Source organism: Monopterus albus, unplaced genomic scaffold (genome assembly GCF_001952655.1).
Source record: "Monopterus albus unplaced genomic scaffold, M_albus_1.0 scaffold108.1, whole genome shotgun sequence".
Taxonomy (NCBI): domain Eukaryota; kingdom Metazoa; phylum Chordata; class Actinopteri; order Synbranchiformes; family Synbranchidae; genus Monopterus; species Monopterus albus.
Window position 1 is genome coordinate 378180 of NW_018127988.1, and position 7937 is coordinate 386116.

Consider the following 7937-nt stretch of genomic DNA (forward strand, 5'->3'; position numbering starts at 1 on the left):
CGTACACCCCATAACAGCCCCCCCCCCGGGCCGCGGTAAAATTGTCAAGCGTTGACCGGTCCGCAGTGATAAAAAGGTTGGGGACCACTGGTTTAGAGGAATACACAGCCTTAGTATTGTATTAACTGTGTCCATCCAGCCTCTACACTGCGTATCATGTAGGGGGTTATGGGGTCAATGTCATCCCTGCTGACATTGGGCGAGAGGTACACCCTGAACAGGTCACGAGCATCACAGGGCTGACAGAGAGAAGAGAGACAGACACATGTCTGCATGTGTGCACACACACACACACACACACACACACACACTTTAGTCACCAGTCAACCTAACCTGCATATCTTTAGACTACTAGAGGAACTTGAGAAACCAGCGCTGGAACAGAAGAATATGCAAATGCCACAAAGAAAGGTCCTGGTTGGTCACAAGGCTCAACATTCTTGCTGTGAGGTGACAGTGCTAACCATTGCTCCACAGTGCCTCAACTCTGCATTTTTCAGCTGTTCACAGGTGCTGGATTAACTTTGTGGTTCCCTATAATGTTGGCTATACTGCAAATATTTTGCTCTCACTCCATTTACATACACATGGACAGAGGGAGGGGGAAAAAAAAAAAAATTCAGTAACACCGGAGTGACATGCATGTCAAGTTACTTTTGCATGTCCTGAAACTTGACTACAGTCACTGTTCTTACTGCTCGTCATGCAACTAGAATGTCACTCGTGTGTGTTGCGGCTGTATAATGAGGTTTAGCTTTGACATGTGACAAACTTGTCACAGAAATATTTATCTGAGAAGTGTGAGCCGTCACAACCACACATACAGTGACAACGGTCTTCAAAGTTTATGGCCCAGCACAGGTTTGGGCTCTGCAACCGCTGTTTTTCCCCATTACATTACACACATTCTTTCACTTATGACCTATAAACATAAATGTGCACTAAAGCTCTTCAACACAAAAATAAGCGGTAAAAGCCCCCCCAGAGCAATTTTTACCCGAGCTCTATGATATGGCTCCTTCTCTCCCTGTCTATCCATTATTCCCTGTCTGGCCTTCCTCATCAGCTCATTACACAGAATTCCACAAATTCTCAACTCCTTCTCCCTCTGCTCAGTATCCAACATTCCCTTCAGAGTTGCAATTTCCACCAGCAGCAATAAATGTGCAGCTGTTACACATTGTGCTGGACCTGCGTATTCAGAGCCTGTGGTTGTTGAAAGCTGTGATAAAGGGATGCTGTGCAGACAGAGGTGAGAAGGAATGTCGGATGCAAGTCTGGGCAAAGAGAGAAATGTCATTATTCCCCAACCACACCCTGATGCAGTGTGTCATTAGAAAATATAAAAATACCCTCAAAGATAAAATCCATCACCTGGACTCTGCCTCCACCAGCAGCATCTTGGACTAATTTACTCTTTACAGAAACAGCCCTGTGTGAGGCCATCATCTTGTTTTTAAGAGGACAAGCCTTCATGTGTCACCACATGCATACAAAAAGAAAAAAAAAGGCAAAGTTTGCAAATTCAGGAGTGCAAGTAATCACTAAAACAACTTGATTTCAAACAGAAAAACAGGCTCGTTTCAAACAGTGTTAAAGGTTCAGTGTGTAAGATCTATTATTTATTAACAAAACGGGTTAAAATAGTCCAGAAGGATCAACCAAACACTGGCTCTAGAGGATGAATTTTGCATTTTCACGTCGAAGTAACAGCTTGGATTTGGAGACACTTGGAGGATGATGATGAAGTAATGTTAGAAACTAGGAAGCAGTTTAGGAACTAATTTAAAGAAATGAAGGATCCTAGTTATACTTTAACAAAAGAAAAAGGAAGACAGCGAGAAGCCCCCTTGTCAAAGAAGCACAGACACAAAGAAATGGCATAGGCAACGGCACAAGATGACGATAAACACTGGTGTGGCCTTTCCTGGATGGAAATCCTCTATAAGGGACAGACGCTTCCAGAATGATGCCAAAACTGCTGGTTTTCCGCTGGATGGATAATTTAGTCCAACTGAACCCACACAAAGTAAGATGTGAGTGGCATGTTCTGTGTCTGTCATCAGAACAGTTGTAAGGGTCTTCACCAGACAAACAGCACAAATGTACTGGACAAAAACTGTTTTCATGTAGGGCCCAAGCTTGTCAGGAAGAAATTTCATTTTATGTAGCCTATGGATTTATTGATTTTCATCAGCTCTACAGAGGGGGAAGGTGAAAGTAAAACAAAGCAGCAAGCAAGTCTGGTAGCTAATGTTGCAGATTTAATTTCCAACTATAGTCATGATTAAAAAAAACAAAAAAAAACAAAAAAGAAGCTCCAAACGCCACTAGGTGGCAGGCAGGGCCAATTTACAGACCATTTTTGTCAACTCAGGGTAGAGAAGCTGGAATAACAACAGACTGACATGGAGGGGGGTTGTATAGCAAGGAGATGCCACGTATTGCCCCATTTTCACTTATCAGACAGAGTGTAAAAGATTAGTTAAAGCACCTTTAAAAAAAATTTAACATTTGAAGACAGCCAATTGGGACCCTTGTGTTTATCACAAATCTGCATAAACTGTTTAATATTAAAAAGATGAGAGTTCCTACCAACACACATAGCTGCCCCCCCCCACACATTAAAAGAAAGCACGAAAGTTCACCTCAAAATGACAAAATCAAAACCAAGTCAAGATTCCCTTTTGTTTTGAAATGTTTATGTAGAAGATTTAGTTCATTAGCAGCTCTAATCAGATAGAGGACGAAACAACAGCAGAGCGTAGGTGTGCAGAGATAAAGAAATGCATGTGTTTCTAGAGCCAGGGATAAAAGGATTAGTGCAAAACGCGTCATCTGGGCCTCTCCAAAGTTCATTATGTGCTCAGCCTACTAATGATCAGTGGCGGAGGAAGAGCAACACACTGGCATTTCTTCTGGTTTTATCATGTAGCACTAAAATCCTCCAATGCATGCGAAGGCCAGGGAAGAGCATCATACATTTTCAGTAAGTATATAGGGGAGTGAATGCATAATTAATAAACCACAAAATGATTACATGTGAAGCCTTGTGACAGTCACTACTGAATGTGACAACTTCCTCAGGAAGTTGCACAAACACTGTCCGTGCACATTTTGACACACTGGGGTTCAAAATGACAAAATGGACGGCTTCACTCTCTAAGGCCTCTCTGCATCAGTTGAATGCACAACAAGCAACAATAATTAAAAGGAAAACTAAAAGAAATATATCTATTGGATCCTTTCAAGCCTCTGCTGAGGTCTGGGTGAAGAACAGTCTTTAGTGTCTTGATGGGAACTTTTCCAAGAGGATTTCATCCAACATGTAAAGACTAGCTTAACCATGTCTGAAGACAGAATCACTACAGATGCCCTCACCAACCTTACTTTGGATTTAGTTTTCACTGCAGATGCATTCCTATTATCTGCCCAAGGCTTTTTGTGCACATTTTCAAAAGCATCTCCACTCTCTTGCTCTTGGCTGCTAGTCAATCCCAGCTTTGAGGAAGGGGGGGGGGGGGGTGCTGTACCTCGTAAAAAAGAGACATAAAAAAAAATTTATGGGAGGGAGTAGAATTAGATGGGCTGCCAGGATGATATGTTTTAGTGTACTTCTGCAGATATGGCAGAAGTGCTGTTCATTTCAGAGCTTAGTCAAAAGAGGAAGACATTCTGACCAGCAAGTTATCATTATGCTTACTGAACAGATACGATCCCTCATCAGAAACAAAGCAGGGGATGCATGTCAATTTTGCATCCAGAGGGCAGACACACACACACACACACACACACACACACACACACACACAGCAGCAGGGTGTGTTCAGTTTGTGTTATTGAATTTTAAAAAAAAGCCCTCATCTCATGCAAACCACATGACAAACAAGACTAACTGCACTGCAGGATCCAAACTAGGTAAATATACTGTAACAGGCATTAGCAAAAGCCTAACACCTGAAATGAAAACATTCATTTTCACACCACAGGATGAGTGCGTTTGTTTTGTGCCCACCTTTAACTATGGCATCAGTAATAAACAATTCATTATTATTCATTTGACAATTTCACCAAAAACACTGAACTTCATAAAAACAGATGTTAAGGCGGACGTTTTGCATTGACATTCAAACAACTGTACAAGTGTACCTAATAAAAAGGCCGGTGAATGTACATTATGTATGCGTTAAATAAACCAAACTAGAGACAATTCAGTGATAATTGAGCATACGCAACTTCAGAGACGTCCCCAGTCTGATGAGAGCACCTGGCCAGGTGCGCCGCATTTCTCAAACCCAGCTGGTCGCTACCTGTTACGCCTAACTCAAAATTGACGCTTTTCTTCACTGAACTCTAGAATTGTTTTAGTTCATAATCACTCTCATCTGCTGAAAACGCAAACAATGCCACCCATTTCTCTCCAGCTGCAGAAAAAGCAAGGACTCACCGGGTTTTCAGCTGCAGCCTGCAGGCACTGTAGGTGAGCTCAGGTCCTCTCTGTGTCCGCGCTCGTCCTGCTCGACGGCACTTGTTCACAAAACAAGAAGCTGCTCAGGAAAAACCCTCTTCTCTTCCTCTTGTCTTCAGCTGAGCTGAGCTGCTGTCATGTGGTCCAGCTGCTCAGGAGGACGGACGCTCTGCACCTTTGATACGCCCAGTTTTACGTTTCGCAGGTGATTTAAAGCCCCCACCCCCCACCGCGGTGCATGCTGCATTCAAGAGCTCCAAGTTAAATCCTGGGTTTAAAAGGCGTCACTGCATGTGCTTCTGAGTCCAATATAGCAGACGATCAGTACTTTGAGTGTCTTATAGCACCTGTGTTAATAAAAAAATAAAAAATAAAAATTCTAACGGAGCATATGTAGAGGAATTGTATTAAATGAGGTTTATACTATATAAACTGTTTATATAAAGTAACTTCATCTGATATTATACAGAAATGTTTGTGCTAGTTTATTAGATGATGCATGTATCTTGCTGCGTGCCCGTGGTTTTATGGCAACGAACTGGACAGACCGTGCCCACTGTGTCAACACTGATGGCGGTAAAGCCAATTAAGACAGATCAATAAAGTTCTGCCATCCAAAATGCCCATCTCCTGTTCTACACTTCAGAATTGGAGCTGTAACTGGTCGACTCACCTGTTTAGTCATATGACACCAAACTTATTTAATGTTTCCAGTTTCTTAAACAGGTGATCTGCTGCTTTTCTCGGTTTTACATAACACTACAGAATTATAATCTCTAGGGTTGGAACTGTTGGTCAGACAAGACAAGAAGTCTATTTCACCTCTGGCTAGGGCGATTTGTAATGAACATTTCTTAGTGTTTTGCAGCTATTTTCTGACCTGCTACAGCTTACATGGATCTCTCATTTTCATAGTGTTACTTCCAGATATAAAAAACCTTGCCTCTACATTTATGTGCTGATAAACCCAATACAATGAATAAAAATGGTAACATACTGTAAACCATTCCACTCCTATTTTAAAAGAATTTAAAAATAAAAATTAAACACCTTCACCTGTATAGAAACAGTAAAGCAAGTAGGAGCAAACTAAGCATTTATATGCTGAGATGTTTTGATTGTTGCACAGGAGTAGGTAATTATTGTAGTACATAGGTTAGTATCTGGTCAAATAGTGTTGGGAGTGTGTGTGCGCGCGTGTATAGGAATGTCTGTATTTGCAACAAGAGCAGGGGTGTGGCACTGCTCATGTGTCTGAGGTGGAAATCTAACACAACCGTCTGTGGAGAAACAAATATAAAGAGAACAAAGCAGACTGCTGCATGGGATGTGCTCAAATTAAAGACTTAGATTCATCTGACAACAAAATATACATGGAGTGAAAGAAGTGATTTAAGCAGGCTACCTTACAACAATACATCCCAAAGAAGGGGAAATGGCTACCTGCAGCTCATCCACCAATGAGCTTTTGGTTTAATTTCCTACCTTATATGGTCAGAGAGAGGAGACAATCTCCAGCAGGGAGAGAGGGCTTCAGAGCACAGCGGTGGAGGGAGGTGTGGTCGACTGTTGGGTCTTGAGTTTCTTTTCAAACCCTGTCATTACCTGAGCCCCGGCCCTCCTGTTCAACTCAGTCACAGATCAAAGATGGACTGACAGAAACGTAGGGGTGACGTGTCGCAGCATGAATGAAACAACAGGGATACACATTGCTGGCTGCATTATAAACTCTGTGTTTTTCACAGTATACATGAATTTTAGTTCATCTTAATTTAATCCTGGCTCTGATGCAGTTTAGAGATGTAATAGATTAGATGACCTCTTGGTGAGGTCACACACCTATCGCTCCTGTATCTCAGCCACCATATCTTCACTGTATATACACCAAATGGGCAAAATACCAGACACATTCTGTCATAAAACACATTATTTTAGAACTTCTCTCACTATTTTTAATGCTTTTATTTTGCTTTATTGAAACTGTGTTATTTTTACTTTATTAGTTTTATCTGGCATTTCTCTTAGTCTGTTTTTGAAAGGTCATTTCAATAACACACATTATAATGAACGTGGAAAAAAAACACTCCACACTGTTACTAGCAAAGATATCTGATGACTTGTGTCTAATAAGGTCGATGAATAAGTTAGAAAATTCTTAGAATTATATCTAATTATTGACTATGCCAGGTTTAACTGCTGGGCGTGTCACCGAGACACCAATTTTGGTTGCATATTGGTTCTGACTGAAGTCACAGAATCATGCTATCATGCTATCATGCTTCTACATACACATCTTTAGGCCAGATTTAAGGATGAGCATAAAGAAGTGTTTTATTTAGCACAGGAATGTGAACAAACATCATTCAAACATCCAGCAAAAGTAACAACCAGTAAAACATATGACTAATTTTGATCAGATCCAGTGTGTCTAGCTTCTGTTAGTGTACCGAGTTACAGTGTGTCCATGTGCAAGCTGTGAAAACTAGCTTGTTAAAATTTGATCCAGAGCTGTATGCAGTCATCATCCTGTTGGTTCATTTTTGCAGCCACAGGGTACAGTCTTTTGTAACACTACCTCACACATAACGCGGCTTCCTGCAGCTCGCTTCAGGACAGGGAAGCTCACGCTCACACCCCGCATAACGGCCTTAGTGAAAAGTGATCACTGTCCGATTTATTTCAGCACAGTAAACACACCAGCACACCAGAAAAAAGTGCTTATAGTTAGTTTCTGTTGTTGTGTAAGCTCTCAACTAGGAGTAAAAGCAGAGTCATGTCTTGTCTTGCCATGAAGGAAGCTGCGGTGAATTGCACTGAGGGGGAGAGATGAAGAGGCTGTAGCAAGAAGAGACGGAGCCGACTGTTGTCAGAGATGGTCTACGTGGAAGTTTAATGTGTTTGAGCACATCAGCCTTCCTGCATTAAACAGAGGGCTGATTTCACCTGAAGTGTTACAGCTTACCTGTAGACACAGGTGGAAGTTCAGTGACTTATGCTCACAAACACAACTGCTTGTCCAAATCAACTCCTTAGATCAGACACTGCCACACTGAAACACTTTAAGGATTGTTTGAAGTAAAGTCCCACAACTGTGAAGATGTCAGATTTAAAAAGGGTTGCGATATGGCACAGTGAAGCCTCAAGTTTAAAGCCTAATGCTGAAAGAATAGCGCTCCCTCCTGTGGACAAGAGTGGAAATTACAAGCATGTCCACAACCTGAAGAGAACCTGAAGAGCATTTTAGAGCTGAACAAAATAAGGCACATGCTGCTGGGCCAAACAAAGAAATCCACCATACAACAAACTTTTTATGAGTGTTTATTTATTCATTTCAATTTTAAGTGTTTTATTATTTTTTCTCCAAAAAAATCCTGAGGTATTCACAATATAATGGCATTTATTCTGTTTGAAATGAGACTCAGGGGGAAATAAAATGTAGCCAAAAACAAAACAAAAAAGAATCAGGCAG

General features: G+C 41.3%; 1 protein-coding gene across 2 annotated transcripts in view; it reads right to left on the bottom strand.

The window, feature by feature from the left end:
- The window catches only part of LOC109966264 (myosin-9-like), a 26100-nt gene extending 21407 nt beyond the window's left edge, over positions 1-4693 (bottom strand). Inside the window, exon 1 of one of the 2 annotated variants that reach the window (XM_020610981.1) lies at positions 4448-4693. The gene's annotated coding sequence lies outside the window, so the exon portion shown is untranslated. The remainder of the gene's footprint in view (positions 1-4447) is intronic. The other variant, XM_020610982.1, reaches the window with a different exon arrangement.
- Positions 4694-7937: the final 3244 nt, after the last annotated feature.